The sequence below is a fragment of the Onychostruthus taczanowskii genome, unplaced genomic scaffold (assembly GCF_017590055.1).
Source record: "Onychostruthus taczanowskii isolate IOZ18803 unplaced genomic scaffold, ASM1759005v1 scaffold13, whole genome shotgun sequence".
Lineage (NCBI taxonomy): Eukaryota > Metazoa > Chordata > Aves > Passeriformes > Passeridae > Onychostruthus > Onychostruthus taczanowskii.
Window position 1 is genome coordinate 8,249,879 of NW_024498462.1, and position 21,238 is coordinate 8,271,116.

The window sequence follows — 21,238 nt, forward strand, 5'->3', positions numbered from 1 at the left end:
GGATCTCCCCTTCAGTAAAGTTCTCCCAGCCCCACACACATCAGGCTCAACAGCAGTGAATCTACAGCTCTGCTGTCAGGTCTGCAATGCTTTAACTATTGAACACCACTGTACTCTAACACCTGCAAAGCCATTACCCAAGTCTAGCTTCATTTCTCTTAGTTCAGCTTTTCTTGGCCATGCAAAGCACCAAAAAACTCACCTCAACAGCCAAGACCAACTACATAAATTCAACTTTCATTCTGAATTACTTTAAGCTTGCCTTGCTATTTGAATTGACCACCTGACACCTCCCAGCTCTCCAGCTCGCTCAAGCTACTGCCTTTACACACAGTTCACCTTTTGACTGATCCATGCTGGCTGTGTGGCCCACCAGCTGCATCACAGGGAAAGGACACAGGGCTGCAGATAGAGATTCCCACTGCACAGGCACCCTTCAGGTCACTTCATCCCTATTCCATATTGAGATTACCTCCAGCTGCTGTTTCTGAAGCACCTCTAAAACAGCAGAAGTCCCATCAGCAGGTTTTGCTTCATATTCTTTCAGACTCCTGAAACTGTCATGCTGGGAGAGGCAAGCTCCCTGCTATGCTCATGTTCACCTGGGAGTGGACTGTGAAACTTTGCTCCAGTTGTTGCACAACTCACCACTGCTGCAGGGGAAAAATCTGCCAAATCCATCAGGAGCAGACACACATGTTGGAATTAGTCACTGCTCTTAGCTTGCCAGAGGTTCTCTCCAGATTTGGAGGCATGTCTCAATGGGGTATCCACCTCTGGACAAGTATGTTCCTCCAGCAAATCCAGGTGAGAAGCTCAGTTTCTCCCAGCTCAGACGTGCATAGAGTCATGCCAGGTATTTTTCAGAGCAGCACTTGGGTAGATGCCCAGCAGGGATCTGGCCTGCAGAGAGGCAGAGCCACTCCAACAGTATGGGAACAAATCACCATTCCTATGCCTTCTGCACAGACTTTAACCACCACCCCAACATCCACTGACAGCCTGGACAACCTGATCCTTCCCTTTCTGCATGCTGGTCCAAGTGTTTTCTCTCTCTTCATGACAGAACCAGATGCACTAGCTTCAATCATCTTAAATCCTTAGTAAAAGCAACTGCTGAGCCATCAGCCAATTTACATGCCTTTGACAGCCCTGCACAGCCAAGGAAGCTCTCTGGGGTGTGGTCAGGCCTGGATAATGATCAGCATGATCAGAACTGAACTGCAGCCAGCACCCAGAGAAAACCCAAAATCAGCATCAAACTTGCTCACAGCATCAAACAGGAATCAGGCCCTTGATAAAAGCCCAGGAGAGCCATATCCTCCACAGCAGCATCCAAATTACTGAAAGCTGGGGACATGAACAGAAATTCACAGGGATTCAAGTACACTAATCCCTCTGTCTCCCAGATAAGAGAAAACAGACAGCAAGCAGCTGAGGATGCTTGGTCACATGCTACCAAATTGCCCAGAGGCTGGAAGGAAGCACAAGGCAGAAGAACACAAATGCTTCCACTCCAATTGCCCATGGAAAGGAAAAAATAAAGCTTCCCCAGCCCTCAATGAAATTTCCCCCAACACATCCCTGTCCTCTGAACCAGAGCTGTTTCTGATGCACACTAAGGGGTAAGATGCAATCCTGGAGCAGAGTGGATGGATGCTTGGTTACTCTTCATCTACCAGAAGGCTGAACAGAAACACAAAACTGCTTTGAGACTCAAATGGAAGGGAAAAGGACTAAAATCTTTCTGCAGGCCTTACACTCTTTGAAGGCTCCTGTCATGGAAAACCAGGGCCAAGTGGATTATGGATGGATGGATGGATGGATGGATGGATGGATGGATGGATGGATGGATGGATGGATGGATGGTCACAGAGGAGACCAAGTGCACTCACACACCCCCATCATGCTGCAGGCTCACAGCTACAGCCCACAGACCTTGCTCAAAATGTATCACACACCTCTACAGAGTACTTATAATCTACAGGGCACTGTAGAAAACAGATAAAATACTGCTCAAGGCACTGATGAATCAATCCTTAAAAGCCTCTTCAACAAATACTCCTACTAAGTGTTGCATTTTGACACACCTCCAGTTTTAGTAGAGCAGCAGCTCCAGGGTTAGAGAACATTTGAAATCATAACCCACAAGATTGGTTTAACTAACTTTTGAAATAGTTTGTTCATGTCAGTGGAAACAGAAGACCAATATTCTCATTACCTAGCCTAGTACAACATGGAAAATGTGATCCTTTTAAGACATCTCAGGAAAGGAAGAGCTGAACACTCATCTACCTGGAACTTGCAAAAGCAAACAACATTCAGAGATTATTTAAACTTAAGTGCAAGAAGGTAAAAGAGAGGGGGGCTGAGGTCAGGTGTTGCTAATGGACTGAAACTCAGAAGGCTTCATTTAAATTCCTGGCTCAGGCACAGAAAAGTCATGCAAGCCTCTCAGGAAATTCTTATGTTGGTAGTAATTCTTATTCTTGCATAGTTCCCTAAAAAAAGAGCAGCATTAACACTTCCTTCTGCTTATTCTGTACCTTAACCATAAAGGTCTTAAGAAAGGACCCATCTCTTACCATCCATTGCAAAAACTCAGCATGCCTCACTTTATGAGAGGACTGTCAGAGCAATAGAGTAAAAGACAGTGGGTTCCCTGTCAGCATAAGCAAGGAGGAATGAGGTTCATGTGGCTAAATCAGTGAAACTTTTCTTCCCCAGAAGCGACTGGGACCTGCTTGCTGAGACCTGCAGGTTACCCTCAACATGCTTTAAGCACATGTCCCTTGATGTCCCAATATTCAGCCCCAAAGGAGCCCAGTTCCTTACAAGGTGGGCTGCAGAGCTGAGCCTGCAGCCTGGCTCAGGAGCAGCTGGATAAAGCCCTGCAAAGCCCATGCAGCCCAGAACCTCTCCATCCCCCCAGCACCTCCAGCCCTGCTCTCAGGCAGCACCTTTGGCAGGTAAAGGGACTGATATCCAGTGCGCCATGATAAAGCAAGAAGCATTACTCAGTCTGTTAAACTTCCCCTCCCGCCCAGGTGGGGGAATCAACCAGATCCCTAAATTAAATCACAGTACAGTCAGTGCTTATTCAACACCAGCAAACAAGCTCCTGCAAGCCAAACACCCGGCATGACGGTGCTGATCCCTGGCAAGCTGGACAACAGGGAGTTTCAGCTGTAAATTTTGGAAGGGTGGGTTCTGTGCAACCTTTTGGGAGGTACAGCTGTGGTCAAGCAGTTTGCAAACCGTTCTATCAGCTGAAGGTAAACAGAGCTGTCCGGAAAGAGCACAGCCAAGACTGAAATTCAGGCTGCCCAGATGATAAAACATTCAGAGAAATGTGTCAATTAATGTTTTCTTAAATAAGAAACAAACCACTAGAAACTACAAACCGTACCCTAAGTGTTGTAATTATGTTTCAAAAGTGTCTTAAACCCCAGAAATTTCAGTAACAGATCTCTAACTAGAAAAAGCTACTGATAAAAGAAAAACCATTTTCCATCCTTCCCGTGTTGTCTGTGATCTTGTTTAGAAAGCACTTGGGAAAAAGGGAAAGAAGTCAAATTAATTTGTTTCAGAGCAAGAAAGCAACATCAGGCTGCAATAAATCAGTGTCACTACATAGCTGTCCTAGTGGCTTATGAACTAGGAAAAATCTCAGTAAATTCACCACTTATTTACTGTAGAATAATGGTGCAGATCCTATCTACTCTTCACAAACTCAGAAACATTAATCTCAAAAATTAATGCGAAATGGCCAGAAGTGAAGGAAAGCTGCTAGCTTTGCCTCCCAGGAGGTTGCAATGACAGTGAAATCACATTTAGTCTAACTGCAGGGTGTTCCCCACACTTCTCTATAATTTAACTTAATATGGGGAGGAGCAATAGGGAGCCAAATACAGCAGTCACCAGTTCAGGATCAGGCAAGCTCTAGTTCGCGACTCTTGGGACTTTGGAGAAGCATTAATAACTTCCACAAAATGCACTCTCATTAGCATGTTTCAAGGTTAGGTAAATGCATCCAGCACCAAGGCTAGGAAAATGCACCAGGCACTCCTGGAGACGAGCACTAACTTCTCCTTAGGTCCCTTCAAGCTCCTTTGCCTCCTCTTCCTCCTCCTTCTCCCTTCATTTCCCAGCTCAGCCAGTGCCCAATACCCCTAGGACAGATGTTGTGGTTCAAGAGATGTATGCACTGTAAACAGCATGCAACCTCACCACTACTTTGAATTTCAGGAGGGTGTGAGAGTCCTCCAGCTGTGGAAATCATTCTTTACAGACAGATGCTTTGCAGAATAAGCAGGGTAAAACATTTCTTCTTAGCCTTTAGGCTAAGAGATAACATAGGATCAGTTTAATAAACATAACTTAGCAAAACCTCAGAGCAATACATTCAGTACAAACAAAATCAGGATGTGAAAAAGCTATACTGTGTTTTACAGGTCTGCAGACAAATGAAGTTTTTAGAACAAAAATTCAGCATTTCAGTTCAATACTTAAAAGTACTGGTATGCAAGTGTTTTAAGCTAACAGTGACTACTGAAGTGTTTAGAGAGGATCTACATTGGCTTCCAGCATCAGGTATAGCCAGAAACCACAGCAAGCAACATAAACTCTGTTAGGAAATGAAATCCTGCCAGCCTGTAATGCCTCATGCCATGCCAGGCAGCACTCAGAGCCCAACCTCTGCAGGTGAAAGACCCCAAAAATCTCAGCGCTTAGCAGCCACCACAGCCAGCAGCCACTTCCCAAAAGCACGCAGAGCTCTCGCGCTTTCTGCAAGGCAGAGGTTTGAATATTTAACACTTTAACACGCAAGTTTAAGCAGTTCTGCTTTGTAAAAGCCTGCCGCAGACTGAGATGGAACAAACCCAGAGCTAAGACACACCCTCAGCCCTCGCCTGAAACACGAAACCCTCGCTGTGCCCAGCCGGGGCAGCCCCGGCGGCCGTCTGCACGAGTCAGGTGCACTGATAAATCCCAAACTCACACACACTCCAAAACTGAAACTCGCTCTGCCCTCAGCTCTTTTCCTCCATCTACTACAGCGGGAGGAACCACAAGACTTCTAGCAGGGAAAAGCAGAGCAAGTCTCTGCGGGACAGTCTCCGGGCTGCGTGCGGGCAGCGCGCACAGCCTCCTCCCTCGGCATTCCTTACCCTGCTCTCCTCCCAGCCAAGGCGAATCGCTCCCTCGCCCGGCCCGAGCTCCGAAGCGTCTCCCACGCCCCCAGCCCGGAGCTGGGCAGCCAGCATTCCTTCCTTCCTCCCCGCCCAGCGATGGGAGGTCGCTTCCCAGGGATGCGGTCACGCCGCGAAGGGATGCGCGGCAGCGGCCGGAGCATCCCGGCAGCGCGGGGCGCCCAGAGGGGATGCTCCCCAAAAAACAGCTCTTGGGCTTTTATTGCTTGGCACTTGGGATCAGGAAGCAGTAAGATACAGAGATTTTAGGTAAGCAAACTATTTTTCTTGATTAATAAAAAACAAAACACAAACCCAAAACAAAACTGAACAAAACCCCCCTCTGCTCTTTACTCTTTAAAACGAATGGATTTTGATTTGCTAGTTCTCAACGTGTCCAGTCAAACCGGAACGCAGAGCTTGTATTTGGCTTTATGTACTTACTTTATGGATGTCTTTGAAACAACCAGAAGCTCACAAAATACTAAGGATCCAGACCTATTTGGCCTTAGTCTGCATTGAAGGAGGATGCTGCCTTCTATTTCACCTCATAGTTCCTCAAAAACAGAAACTAAAAAAAAAATAATTTTAAAATGGTCTGAATAGATTAGATTAAATGAAATACAGAGTTCAAAGCTGGCCCATACTGTAATATATCGCATTACCTCAGCAATTAATCCTTGTCTGCTCTAGATGAAACAGGAACAGACATCTGCTGCTAGCCAGGAAGACACAAGCAACAGAAACATCATGTACTGTGCTCTGCTGATGCAATGAACAGGAGCAGAATCAATCACCAGAAAGGTTAAGTTGGCTTTCCAAACTATAATCATATATTTCAGAGATTTCTGTTCCTGTTAAGTCCATAATGTTTGAGCATTTCCATAGCTAAAAGGAAAATATGTCATTTACTAATAAATGCAATATTTGAATTAGTAAAAAATCTGAAGAACTCATGACTGTTCTAAAAATTATGGTGACTATAGTCACTGGGTGGGGTTTTTTTGTTCTTTCTCTTTAAAAATTACATCAGCCAGGAAAGTGAGTCACTGCCTGGTACCATTTCTTGGGTATCACCTGAAAATTTAGCTTCCAGCTGTAAAGTTTCAAAAGAGGTATAAAACACACCCCAAAAAACAAAACAAAACAAAAAACCTAACCCCAAACCCACAGCCTGCCAGCTTCCTCAGGATGGTGAACATCATGGAAACCAAAATAGAGGGTTTTATGCCCAGAACTGCAGCTGCAACTTAAAAAGAAAGAAGTTGGATTGGAAAAACACTTCTGCAGTCCACGGAGACCACGCTGAGTGCACGTCAGACGGGGTTTAGGGAAGAGCAACTTCAACTCTGCTCTGACTTGCACCAGCAGCCAGCTTCAGCATCACATCAGCCTCTGGGTGCAGGGAGCCCAACTGGCTGCTCTGACCAAAACCAGGGACTACATCCAGCCTCTGAAGCCTAGGGGCAATCAGGCAACAAAACTTAAAAAACTCAACTCATGAAGTTCAGTGTCTCCACTTTCCATCCTACACGTGCGTATATTGCACAGCACAAATCCATCCTGTAAGGGTTAGCAAGGCTTTGGGGCTTGACAGCTCCAGAGAGAGCATGCCAGAGCCCAACTCCCAAAATAGGTTGTAACTTTCTATCAGGGACAGAGCCACTGCACAAGCAATGTCTGCTTTTGGGGGGCAAAAGAAAAGCCTCCTCTACTTGCCTCTGTCATCTGGAACAGGAAGGCAGCATCTGCAGGTGTGCAGGAGGCAGACAGGCACTGCAGAGGGAGATCCCTAAAAGCCACCAGCCCATGGGTCTTCAGACCTCTGCTTACCCACTTTTCTTTTTTCAGGTAAGTGTAAAGCATCCTACAGGGCTATCAGGTATAATCATTCCCTCTGACTGAGAGGGAGAGGACATCCTTGCCCTGTCACCAGCCAGCCCAGGTCCTCAGTGGCTCCACCACAAGGAGTCCAATTCACGCACAGCGCACGTGAAATACCCATCTCCTGCATTTGCACAGGAGCAGAGATAGCCAGTTTTTCCAGAGCTTTAAGAGCACTCTGCTCTGTGAATACTCAAAATCCAGTCCTGGCGGTCCAACCTGCAATTACAGGCAAACCTAAAATAGCACCTCAGTGGTGCCAGCACCACTCATCCCCACGTCATGTCCCGAGACCCAGCACGCCAGGGTGTGGCCACGGCAGGCAGCGAACGCGCAGTCCCGGGCACTCCCAGCAGACTTCCTCGACACGCCTGGTCTCACAGCACTCCCCACACTCTTCCAAAATAGGAATTATACCACTGCATTTTCCTCTTCTTCCCGCTTTAAAAAGAGCCTTTTAGGGAAGAAGAAGGTGCCTGAGGTGCTCAGGTGACACATCCACTCCCCTGCATGGAACATCGTGATGTAGGTTCATGCACAAAGAGAACTTCCAGCACTGGCAGGATTCCTCCAGCACATCATTGCGCAAGGGGACACATCTCCTCCACAGCTCCAGCTGCCAAGTTTCACTGGGAGGCCACTAATACATATTTGCCCTCCAGAAGGTACTCGGTGATGGTTGTGGGAGTGGTGGCTGCTGCCTTCCAGGTGACAGGGGAGCAGAAAGGGTGAATTCAGGAGTCATCTTTCACCACAAACCCTCAAGAACAGACCCTTTAGCCAAGGAGAGGAAGTGAGATCATCCAGTGTGCTGGCCTTTGGCTACAGTGGGCTGTGCAGCCCCACTGCTCTCCCCAGTCAGTCCAGAGGAAGACAACCATCTGCTTCTGGACACCAAGTTTTCCTGCCCACTCCAGAAGTGGCGTTTTCCTCACTAACACCAAGACATACCATGCTGATGTTGGAACCTGCTCAAGATAACTGGTGATAAAATCCACGGTGATGAACAAGTCCCTGGGCATGTTACATCTGTCCCAGTGATTTTTGAGATAGGTTTTAACTGCTGGCACTTCTAGCTCCTGCCTAAAATATCTGTTTTCTGGGATACAGTCAGCTCCACTGTCACCCAGCCAGGGACTATAGGACATGCTGGTCCACTCCAGCATCCCCATGCTAAGAAACCTCCATGGGCAGAGGGCTGGGCCACAGCAGCCTCAGGAAATGCCAGGGCCAACAGAGCATCAGCAGACCTTGGCAAACCTTCAGGAGCTGCAAAGGTGGCTCAGTCTCCTGCCTCTGCTGGTGCTGCAAATCCAGGGTTTTGGGAACATCCCCTCTCTTACATAAAAAAATTAATAAAAGAGAGAGAGAAAGAGAGAAGGGGGAGAATTTTGGGAACATCCCCTCTCACACAAAAAAAAAAAAAATTAATAAAAGAGAGAGAGAAAGAGAGAAGGGGGAGAAGTTCAAAAGAGTACCTAACTGAAAGAGAAAACCATTTAATTTAAAAAGTCTGCTTCACCAGAGAAAAAACACCACGCTCTATGAGCCAAGGCTTTAGACAGCAAAGCTGAGTGGCCAGCCACCAGCCTGTTATAGATTGACATCAGTGACCATTTACCATGTGCAAGATGTTCCACTCCTCCAGTTCTGTCCACAATCTCTTTTAAATGTAAGGATTTTAATGAAATTATGAATAGATAGAAAGACTCTCACCTGTGCTTTTTGATACAAATTGAGGGTTTATGCACTTTTTGTTTTCTTCCTCAGTGCCAACCAATGGCAGTGTATATCCTATCAATGTAAACAGCTATGGAAAGATGTGACAACTGAAGAGCAAGCATTTGACCTTAACTCCTCAGTTTATCAGTCTTTCTAAAGAAAAAACAGGTCCATCTTTGCTAGATTTCCCCCTTAAAAGCTTCCTGAGCTGCTCTGTCAGTGAGCCTGTCATCTGGAAGAAAGCAAGACATTAGTCAGGCTCATGCTTATTTAATAAAAACCTTGCATATGCAGGAGGGACTGAAAGTTGGTCTTTATTTAAAAAACGCCTGCAAACTTGAGTGTGATTTTGCAGTGCAAAACAGATCTGAGGACTTGCCCTGTGCTCCACCAGTGCTCAGCTTAGCAATTAACCAGCTAATTATTCACAGCTTAGATCAGGGAGCCAAGCAGTCACCAAAGAAGTCCACAAGAATGCCCAGATCACCACGCAAAGGACATTTTATGTCTTGCTGTTTCATAAGGAAATCGGGAGGCTTCAACTGATGTCAGCTCCAGGAAATGAGCCACAGGGAGATGATGCCGGAAGCAGGAGGGTTTATATTTAGTACTGAGTCACCCACTTTATTAAATTCAAAAGACAAAAAAGGTGGGTGTGGAGAGGGGATAAGTGGGAAAAAAGTGAACAAGTTATTCTCTGGAGATCACGGGCCATGGGGAGTCTAGCAGTGGATGGGGGTTTTTGTAAAGGCAGAAAGAAATTAAGAGATTACCTGGAAACCCTTTCTGCACATCCACTGGAAAAGCATGAGCTGCACTTCCCAGGGCAGAAGCCAGCACTGAAACCACTGCAAGAGTCTGCAGTGCCTTTGGGATTTCTACAGCCAGTCCTGCAGGCTTGAGCAGAGCACCACCAGTTGTGAGGCACTTTCCCATCCTATCTGCCACATCTTTGAGCCAAAGGACAAGCCACTGGAAGGAACTTGGAGGAGAGAATATTTTTAAGCCAGTTTTGCAGCTCCACCTAACCAATCACCAAGGGCACCTTGCAGCACTCATCCCCCCAAAGAAAGCACTTTGGGGGAGCACAACAGCATCAGATGAAGCCTAATGGCTGCTACTGAAGCATGGGAAGAGGAATTGCCCTGGCGCACTAAAACTGCACCCAGGCAGGGCTGACATCATCCAAAGGCCATCCTGTCCCTTTCCTTCTCCTCAGCATTTCAGTCCTGGCCAAGGGGTCAAATGGACATCAGCACAAGGACGATGAGGCAGAGGGCCCACTGCTAGCACAGCATCCCAGCCAGAACCAGCTCAGGCACCCACAGACCAGGCCACTGCAGAAAGAGTGGCACTGGGTCTGGCAGGAGGGTCTTGGAGACACAGACATACTTTTTCATCTTTCATCTCAGCTGCCAGCTCTGTCCATCACCCAAGCCTGTCCTTGACATGACTCAGGCAACCCTCTGCTCTCTTGGAGAACATGCTCTAGATAACTATCCACCTCAGTCACTACTCAAGGAAATACTATTTTACACTAGAGCTGCACTACTGCAGAGCACTAGTGACTGTTCACAGAGTATTTCTGAACAGGGAAACCATTCTGATGGTTTCTGATCCATTTTTAGCAGCACTCAATCTAGACACATCTACAATTGAGATGTATACAGCATCCATGTGGACTGCATCCTCATGGAATGTATTAATATGGAAGAGCTGCCATTTAATAGGAATGCAGATCATTGAACTAAGGTCTTTTAACATACACTAAAGAAAGCTTTAAAAAAAGCTTTAAAAGCCAGTCGTAATGCAAATGGTTGCACAATGCAAATTACAGGAGTACAGATTTGTTTAGAAGAGGTTCATATTTTCATACAAGTCTGTCATAAGCCTTTAAACTTTCTATCAGTAATAAATACTCTTCAGCCTAAGCAGCAGCCAACACCTCTGCAAAGTTTTCAGCTACTTGAGCCAGATTTTGCCCCTGAGAAGATTCACTTTCTAAATACTAAAACAAATACTGCTACCAAAGCCAAGCACTGCACCTTATTTCGACTTTAAAAAAAGTCAACCGAAAAAAAGAGCTCTCTCTAATGCCAAACACCAGCAGGGACTTGGCTATAGGAGCACCCTATTAGATTACTAATAAAATAGGTGTCATCTTCAAAATAAAACTACAACAGTTAAAAAGATGTGGTTTGAAAAATAGATCCGTGGACTGTAGCAAGGCTGGCAATTATGCAGAACCAGAGGTCAGGAAGCGCTTAATACCTTCCACCTATATGCAAGAAGAGATTACACCTCCGCAGTCACAGCCTCCTCCAGCCACCAAATGGACGTTTGGCCAGCTGCTGACCACTGTGCAGACCAGTCTGCTGCAGCCACCCCTGGCCAGGGGCAGGCTGTGGGAGATTGCCACTGGGTGGCTCCTCAGTCCCACACAACCCATCAACATCTGCAGGGAGCTGCCACTATCAGAAAGGTTTCAGGTACTGAGCAGCCTGGGCAGCAGCACACACAGCCAGCCCAGGCAGGGACTGGTATCTCATCTGGACATCCTGCCAAGGGCACGTGGCTCACCACATTGTGCAAGGGGGCCTACAGTTTCATCTGTGTTGAAATAGTCCAAAATCTCATCTCAAGGGACATGGAAGCTTTCTCTGGTATTTAGCTCATGCACTTGTTGGCTCCCCTCCAACTGCTCTGTTTATCTCAGACCCCAGCAGAAAGTCTCCTGTAGGATGGACCCGCTGGACAGGGTAACTCCAGGGGCTCCCACAACTACTGCACTCTTTTCAAATATGCAGAAAGGTGGGGTAGAGCTGGATTACCACTCACACACACACTCTAAGTTGTCACCCATAGCCTTCAGGTCCCTCAAGCACAATCCTCACCACACAGCTCATTACACTGTTAATTAGGCAGCCATCTCACATTTTCCAGATCATAAAAAACAGCTACTAGTAGCAGACTGGTCTCTGTGCTGTGAAGCCAGTCTTTGCTTTGACAGCAGATTTTTTATATTCTCTAGTCTGTTGTTGCTGTTGAGTTTAATGCTTCATTGATTAGTATTAAAGAAACCCTCGTCCTAGAAGTTAACAAAACAAAGCCAAAAACCAAACATCTACATATCCTAGATATGGATATCTACATATCTACATAAAGCCAAACAAGGCATGGTATTTGATAGAAGGCATGAAGCAACTTTGGAGCTCAGGCAGAAGAGGCAGATCTATAGCTGGGAGCAACGACACCACAAGGTCCAACATGGATTACACCAAAGAGGTCCAAATGCTGAGCAAGAATATCAGCTGTGAGTGTTACACGTGAAAGGGCAATGCACTAAAGAAAGTGCAATGCCTTGCTGTGTGCCAAGGTGATATCAAACCAATGCACAGAGCTGAACCAATTGCTGAAGTGAATCATTGACTGGTACTGGCTGTAAAGGCTCTTGCATAACAGCAGGTTTCAAGGACTGTGCAGGGCAGAATCTTACTCCATTTCATGCCTTTCAAAACTCTTTATACAGACCTTCAGAACACAGGGAGCAAAGGGATCAACTAAAACAACCCTATATAACCCAGAAAAAGTGTATATACTACTTAGAGAAAGGGAAGGAAGGGGAGGGAGGAATAACAGTAGTTGCCATTAGTGATGGATCTAACTAATGTAGGCTGGGCACTGCCATCACCATCCGTCCAGCACAGCTACAGTAACTTCTGGGAGCTTCTTAGCTGGGCAGAAGCAATGTCAATTTTTCAAGTTTTCAGCAAGAAGTCTGACTATGCTGCCTTTGCTTGAGCATTTGGTTTATATAATACAGTGGCAAGAGCCCAGCTGGAAATCAGATCAACGAGAACGTTACAAAGGGGTGGGCAAAAGAAGGGCAGGAGCAGGATTGCACAGGAACCTCCCATCCATTTCCCCAAGGAAAGCTCAGTCCCAGCCTCAGCCAAACAGTGCAGAAAGGAACAGGCTAAAGTTTAGGTCAGACATTAAGGCTGCTTATTCAAAGTATTTTCAGTCCTCAGAAGGCCTGGTTTCCCCTCTCTCCATATGGAAAGGTGAATTCTATCTAAGTGAGGATTCAGAAACTTGCTTGTTATTACCAGGAGCACTGAGAAATATGGATGCTTTTGTAAATGTATTTCCATTTGTTCTCTACTGACCTTCAGAATGTTGCTATCTCAGAAACAGTTCTTAAAAGCAAGGGCCAACTTTCTTCCTGAATGCCTGCCCAATACCAATCACAACAAGGTAACTTTATATACACCCACAACACCCTATGTATTCCCTAAAATAAAGTCCTCACAATCCATTCTTGGAGGCAAAACATTTTGTGCAAAATTCAGGAAAAAACAGCTTAATTGCAATATTGTTTTGGAACTCACTTCCTTTATTTCTGTAACCAGCTGGAGACAAGCACCTTGTTCTGTGCTGGGTCAAGGAAATGTTTAACTACAGGATTTATAGCACAATATATATGTGTATATATCACCACAGCACTGCAGCTGCTCAACAGTTATAGCAGAAAGCAAACACTGGTTCAGCCCAAGGAAAACAGGGATGGGCTGGAATATCAGCCTGCTCACTAACATCTCTCTGCAGAGGCTCCAAGGCAGGAGAGCATCCAAGCCAGTCCCTGGGACAAGACTCAGCATCCTGGAATCTCAACACCACAGCCCTGTTCCAAACCCAAACAACACTCCACAAACCCTTCCTGGCTGATTAGCAGGAAGGAGCACAAGACTGCGATGGCAGCACAAACAAGGAGCCAGAATTTATGATCTTTCAGACCCAGCTGGAGCAATGCTTCACAAAATATGAATGCCAATTACAGGGATGGGTAGCTTGAATTCAAGTTTCCACTTGGTTAGTGCTGCACTGGACAGACTGAGAACTTTGGTGCTTGCCCAGCAGTTTCATCTGCACCAAGATCTTCCATGAAAACAGGGACAGAGACTCTGAAAACCCATGGGACCTCCTCCAGTTCCTGACCTTCCCAGCAGGGCAGAGTCAAAGGCAACAAGTTCAGTCCTACTGTTTGTGAAAGTAGAGCAAGACACACTGCTACCTTGCAGTACATAAGAGAGAGTGGAAGAGGCAGGGCAGCAACTCCCCTTCCCTCTTATTTTGAGCAGAATCCATGGAGCAGAAGTCCTGGTAAATGGGCTTCTGCTACCAGGGCTGGGACAGTACCACATGCACCATCACTGAGGCAAATCTGGATCCATACAAACATCAAAAAACCACAAATCTGATCAAAAAAGGGACTTTGAGGGAATGAGCACATAGGAAAAAAAAAGACTTCAGCTACGGTTTTCAGGTAACACAACAGGCAAGGAAGAACATTAAAATGGCACACAGGTGACTGTGCAAACTTGTTTCAGGAACAACCCACTGCACATCACCTTCCATCTAATCCAGACAGGATACAAACTTCTTTTATCCAATTTCAAACATCTAGTACATTCAGCTCTGGAGAGCCCCTAATTTAATCACTAATATATTGGCAAAAAATAAGCCACACAGATATAATGCAAAATCACATGCCTTCCTATTTGCTTTCTAGTATAGAAATACTTTTCATATGTCAACCTTCAGGGGAAAAAAAGCAAGATAAAATAAAGGGGATTTTTCTATAGCTTCCTTTCCCACCACCTCAAAAAGACAACCATTTCAGCAGCAATCCAAGAGGATGTCCCCAGAACCCTGCAATCAATTATTTCTGTTTTCCCCCTAGCAAGACAGTCTCCCCATCATTTGGGCACAAGGCAGGAGAAGCAGTTCTAGCACACAGAACTCCAGCAGAAGCACAAAACTTGCAGGACATAGGCCAGGGGCAGGATTACCCACAGCATCTGAGCCACAGCCCCCTCCTGCAGCTGGTATGGCAAACACTGATAGAAGCCAGCAGCATTTCTGATGTTACTCAGCGTGTCTCATCTACCAGATTATCAGATCTTCTTTATGCTTTTCCCCAAGTTGGTGTTTTGCAGGTTTTTCCTTGTTTTGACCTGACCCTGCAGTGGGCAGCAACTCACTTTGCCTTGTGTAAGTTCCTGTATTTATGCATTTTTTTTAAAACAGCCTAGCTAGCATATTTTCAATTAAAAAATCGGTTTCCTCTAGCAAACAAAAAAAAAAAAAAAAAAAAAGAAAAAAATTTTTTGTAAAGACCTAACAGAAGGACTCAGTTTTTCCACTTTAAGAATTTGAGATATGAATAAATAGCCCCTTGACTCTCAAAGTAAAAAGCATGCAACTGAGCTAGACAAAGGCTGAAAGCTCATCCCTAGGCTTTGGGAGAAATAAAATCCTTCTAGTGTCCTTCTACAGACAGTTTCATGACTGTTTACAAAGATTTTATGAGACAATACAATATTTCACATTTTAAAGTTTTTTTTTACAGTCTACTCTAGAATGGAATTACCAGAAACAGAACAGGCCAAGTCAGAGTCTACAAAAACTGAAGAGAAGGCAGCATTTTCTCTGATTACAGAGAGACCTTTGATCACCAAGGTCACGTAAACCAGGCGCACAGAGCATGCCAGTCATTAACAGCCACGGAACGGGCACTGGGCAGAGTCTCCCTGCCCTCCTCCCATCACACTCCCCTGCCCATTTATTCCCAGCCCTGCCCTAAACAACCATAAAGGCTGTGTCTGAGCTGGAGGAATTGCCAGGCAGCACCGCCTGCTTCCAGATCCTGGGTCAGCTGCATCCTGCCTTTCCTCATGGAGCAGCCCAGAGCCTGCCTTTTCCTACCACCCTGGAAAAGGACTCACTGCCCCACCAAGCACGGCCAAGGACAGTGGAACACAAATGAAACAGCACAAGAAGCCAACACTCGAGGTTCATGAGGCAGAGACAGATGCCCAGGGCAAGGAGACATTCAGATCTTCCCTCTGCTGTCCCATGGCCAGCCACCCAGACTTGCCTAAGAAGCTGGGGTTGGAGGCCTGGCTTTGCCAAAAGGCAGTGGGGGAATGAGATCACCACACCAGATACTGGTCAGCCTCTTGCACTCAATGTTTTTTCTGTTTTGTACAAAGAGGGAGGAGTGTGCAGCTCAGGTCTGAACAGACAGGAGTGAGCTGGAGGCTGTGGGGCAGGCTCCTGGCCACTGGACATCCCTGCAGCACCTGAGCTGAGACATTCCTAAAGTGGCAGCCTAATGCAGAGGCTGTGGACTAGAGTTTTCAATTGTTTCAGGTCCTTCAAGAAGCACAGCTAAACTTTGATCAACATCTATGATAACTACGTGGCTGGCAGTCAGACATCTGGCTCTACACCTTTCCAACACTGGTCACCTTAGCACTTCTACATTAATTAGCAGCAAACAGATTTTCTGAGGTATTTTATAGCTGAAGGGCTTCCTGTGGCTGCCAGTACCCCAGAAACCAAGACATAGATGTGTTGTGTACAGTTTTCAGCCTGATGAAAAGGAAGACTATTTTTAATCCAAGCCTACATAGGGTGGGGCTCAGTCTCCAACCAGGCCAAAAAGCCACTATAATCCACAAGACCAATGCCTGGCAATCTTTGCCTGCAGGCTGATGTGTGTTCTATTTTGGGGATGGGAGGAATTTAGAATAAAAAGATATATAAATTAAAAACAAAGGAGGCTATGAAAAGTGAATAGAGGGAAAGGGCCAGACTTATCCTGTGTATTTTGGTCTCAAGAACAGGGCTCTAAAAGAACACAAATCAGAATTACTCTATTTTCCATTTCCCACAGTAGTTTATAATTTATAACATGGGCTGAGGAGAGTACAGCCCCAGTATATTTTTTACAGGAGGAAAAGCCAATCCATGGCTCCTTCCACAGCAGTGAGACCCTTGGGAGGACAAGGCAGGAAAACAGCCACCAGCTGTAGCCATACCACCAGGATCCCCTACAGGGTTTCCTATCTCAGACACCAGTACAACAGCTGTAGGGACATCTCACTGTTTTGTGCAGTTGGGACTGCAAAAAAGGCAAAGCAGAGGATTGGAATCTGGCAGGTTTTGCTTATTTAGGGCTTATGGCCACCAGGCAACCAACCCACTAATAGCAGAGATTTTTTTGTACTCTCAGCACCTAAACTTCAGACATAACATCCCACTAGGTTTTATTTGCTATAGACCCTGTCTTAACTTGGCATTCAGGCCAACTCAACACAGCCACGTACTTTGCCACATTAGCCCCACATCCCTTGCAGTGCACAGGTCATTTGTCTAAAAGCAGATACAGACAGTCTCTCTCAGTCTTCAGGTGTCCCTTTAGCACCCAGCCACAAACTGTGAAACGCTTGCCTAGGCATCAGCATCTCTAGACCTCCTTCTTCACCTGACCAGGGCTGGATCATTAAACCAACTACAGAAGTCACCAATTAATTCTCTTGGCAGAATGCAGAAAGGGCAGGACAAAGAGATCTACACAGGGCTAAGTGGAGGACCAACAATGATGAACCTCAAGCACTGCTATCACTTTGGCCACAGACTTCTTTAGGAAAAAAGCCAACATCTAAGAAACATTGTGAAGTTTAAACCAAGCATTATAAGTATAGCAGCAAAACTGGATGTTGAACACCTCAACACATGATTACTGACAACTTCACTTCATCATTCCTTGTTCTACACATAAGTAACCTCATCAACTACCTCCTCTCTCATGGACAGCACTAAGGGCAGTATGTGATCAGGAAGCAGTGAATGAGACAGTTAAGCCTATTGTCAACTTCAAAAAGAAAAAACAAAAACGCTTACTTAAAACATCAGTAATTAGGCCTCCCGCAGAGACACTACACTTTATCTTCTCTTGAAGATCACAGTAATAGTCTCTCTTCCAGCTATTCAGTGGGGACTCCCAGCAGCATCTGTGAGCTGTCACTCTTTTTACAGGAACAAAAAACCTACTGAAGCGGCAGGAAAAACAGCTGTAAGCATTTCAGAGAAGGAAATGAGACAAGGAGACTGGTTAGAAGCATATGGTCCATATGGATTGACATGAGCAATCTGCAGCAGTCCTAACCAGAGCTTCCCATTTCAGACAGTCATCCTGCTCCCCACATCCTCAGACACATGTCAAATCAATCACGATTTTATTCCTTCCATACTAACTCCCAAATGTTACTAGTGCACAGGCCACCACAGCCCATGGGGAGCCTGGATGTTGCAGGAGTCAATTTTCCCTCAGGGATGTGCACACTGCCCAGCAGCACAGGGTGTTGGAGAGTGCTGCCAGCACAGAGGACACAAGGAAGGGGACCCAAAGCAAGCAGCCCACTGGCCAAGGATGCTGCATTTCATGGGCAGTGGTCACTCTCGTGGCCCAGATGCTGAAAGGTAGAGACAAACTAACAGGAATCAGCTGGCAAAACAAACAAAAGGGAAAGAATGACTGGATAGCTCCATCTCTGCTGACAGCAGCTCTCCTGAGGGCATGGAAGCCCCCTTTTCATCATCATGCCACTCACAAAGCCAGTGCAAAACCAGCTTTAAGTAGCCCAGGCATGAACCCACAAACCCAGACAGGAAACCCTAGCTGCCAGAGGAGCACACATTATATAATTCTTCCAAGCAGGCCAGACAGGACTTGCTTATCGTCCTTGGCATTTTTAATCTATTACCAAAAAAAGCCAACAGATTTTAGATTCCCAGGAGACCAGTGGATACCACAGTAACTGAGTGGACTGGCTGGTCACCACGCCTCAGCACCCTGCCCAAGGAAGTCCACACCCCTGATGGGAACAGCTCTGCTGGGAGAAGGCAGAGCAGCCAAGCAAACAGTCCTGATGACAGGGCAGCTGCTGGTCAGCACTGATGTCAGTCGTGGTCAGCACTCCACCACGCCTCAGCACCCTGCCCAAAGAAGTCCACACCCCTGATGGGAACAGCTCTGCTGGGAGAAGGCAGAGCAGCCAAGCAAACAGTCCTGATGACAGGGCAGCTGCTGGTCAGCACTGATGTCAGTCGTGGTCAGCACTGATGTCAGATGTGCCCACCTCAAGGAAAAGCTCTATCATCTCCAAATCAAACAGTGTGGCACTAGCAGGGCACAGATATGCATGTCTTCTCCTCCCACCCCACTCTCCAGGCTTATTAGGTGGGACTTCTGTCTTCAGCTCCATCAATTAACCACATATTCTTGTTTAGCTGGTACAGGTTGCTCCTTACATGGCTGGCAAGATCTCACAAGAACACACCAAACACCTGAAATCCCAAACACAGTGCCTGCTGCCCCAACTGGGCTCTGCAGCCACAAACACATAAGTCCCATCTTTTTTGGCTATAATCAAATAATCTCTTCAATCAACAGTTAAAAGAGTGGGCCTCCATCACCCTCCCTAGGCAGCATGTCCCCAGTGTCACAGCACACCCAGCCCAGGGGTGCCAGTGGAGCTGGGCTGGACTGGGGCTGCAGCACAGTGAGATGAGGAAGGAGGCTTTCTGACAGCCAGGATCCCCTGTCCCCATGCTGATGGCACAGCGTGGCAATGCCACCCAGCTAAAGCAGAGGAAACCTACACCTTCAGCCCTCCACTTGGGAAATATTTGCACAAACCAAGACTCTTCATGGAGCATTCTGCAGTGCTCCAAGTGGATCTCACAACACATGGGGCTATCCAAGTTTCCCCTTCAGAGAAACTTGACCTAGAAGCAGGAAGGATATCCAAGGCAGGAAACTCTAGCAAGGACAGGACAGGCTTGACCCATCACCTACAACTTCAGCATTGAAGAGCACAAAGTAGGCAGCTGCTAAGACTGAAGCTCAACTAATGCTCCTTCACCCACCTCATCCTTACTCCTTGCACACTGAAGATACCTATTTTTAACTCAATAAACCCAAGAGAGACGGTACACCCACAGGCACACCCAAACCCCTGTATACAGAGCAGGGGACACAACAGTAGTTCATTCCTGACCAGCAGTCAGTCACACAGCTCAAAGTGATTACAGCAGCCCAGTCACTGCCAGCTGAGCAGCTGCTGCCCAGGGGACCTCCAGGATGTCTCCTGAGCATCATTTCTGCCAGCCACAGCACCCAAGGCCCAGATGCTGGACCACCACACAACTGCCTTCAGTTTTCACACTTCCCACCTACTCACCCACCAGCAGCAAGAGCAGCAGGAACCTCTGGTTAGAAAAGAGTGCAAATGGTGCAAGCAGGGGCAGCTGATTCTGCACAGGAGTCTGAGCAACTCTCTGGGATGGTCACAGGGTCACAGTCCTTTCATGCCCTCCCTCCCTGACCAGCAGTGCTGCGGGCAGAGCTCTGCCAAGACATTATCCACCACAAACACAACCACTGCTGCTTGTGCAATAATCCAATTCCCAAAGTGCCAACAGGAATGTGCGTGCAAAGATGTCAACAGAGGCCTATCAAGGGGCTTGGGGGCCAGGGATAGGTGATGTTGTGACATTTGTTACAGTAACCCAACAAATTAATTCAAGGTTTAATTCAGCCTTGCATCACCCTCATTACAAGAGCTGGTCTCAGTTTTGCAACATGTTGGAAAAAAAACCATTCACATTCAGGAATGTTTTGCTTTGCATTAAGGCTATTTGGTAAACTTTTAAAATTCAATATCCACCTTTCACACATCTGCTGGTAAGGGTTTCTGGATTCATGTTTGGCTTTTTTGATATAATTAGCAACGGTAATTACAACATGAGCTCAATGTCCAAAAAGATACACAGATCACTAAATACACAGTAGTATTTAGTCCAAAAACTGCTGAGCATGCAAAGACCACTAGTTGGTTGATAAATATTAACATAAAATATTGTGGCTATTCCCACTTTGACAAGAAACTTAAAAGAAAGTTAAAAATTAATATCTGTTTTGCACCAGGCAGGTTGATAGCTTGTCAGTCACATGTTTAAACAGCTGGCCTGAAGAGATGAAAATCTGGGTTTTTTATGCTGAACTACTGCTCTAATATAGGTGGAGGTAGAGCAATAGCCAAAGCCTGAACAAAACATCAACTTAAACCATGTTTCTTTTGCTGCTTAGTGCTACTTGGCCGTACACAGCCAAAAACCAAGTAGCAGCCACATAAATTCCGCCTGTCCAGCTCTCTGCGAACCGCACAGCAACACTGTAGCAGCTGACATCTCCTTCCTTTCCCACTCTCTGGGATCAGAAGCACCACCACATCCCTGCACAGGGTTAAACTGCCTCCCAGCGTGGCAGGTCAAGAGCTGCCCTTGGGAACACCGCTGGGAGAGCCAGGACTGTGCTTTGCAGGGCGCTGATGGATCTGTACAAAACCTGTGCTGGAGTAATACCAGCAGGCTTGACGCTGCTTTTCCATCACCTCCTCTGCCACAGGCAATTCACATGCAAGAAAATCAAGCCTGTATCTAAAAAGGGACAAGTGTCCTCAGAGAATTCCAATCCACATCTCTCAGTTTTATGAAGCAAAGAGATGCAAAACATTGTAACTTTAAAA

The 21,238-nt window shown here is 46.3% G+C and overlaps 1 protein-coding gene across 2 annotated transcripts in view; it reads right to left on the bottom strand.

Annotated features, from left to right (window-relative positions):
• Positions 1–21,238, bottom strand: part of PLS3 (plastin 3) — a 50,368-nt gene that overhangs the window by 26,098 nt on the left and 3,032 nt on the right. Inside the window, exon 1 of one of the 2 annotated variants that reach the window (XM_041396357.1) lies at positions 5,172–5,305. The exons of the other annotated variant lie outside the window; for it this stretch is intronic. The gene's annotated coding sequence lies outside the window, so the exon portion shown is untranslated. Of the gene's footprint in view, positions 1–5,171; positions 5,306–21,238 lie in introns of those variants that run through there. 2 annotated transcript variants of the gene reach the window in all.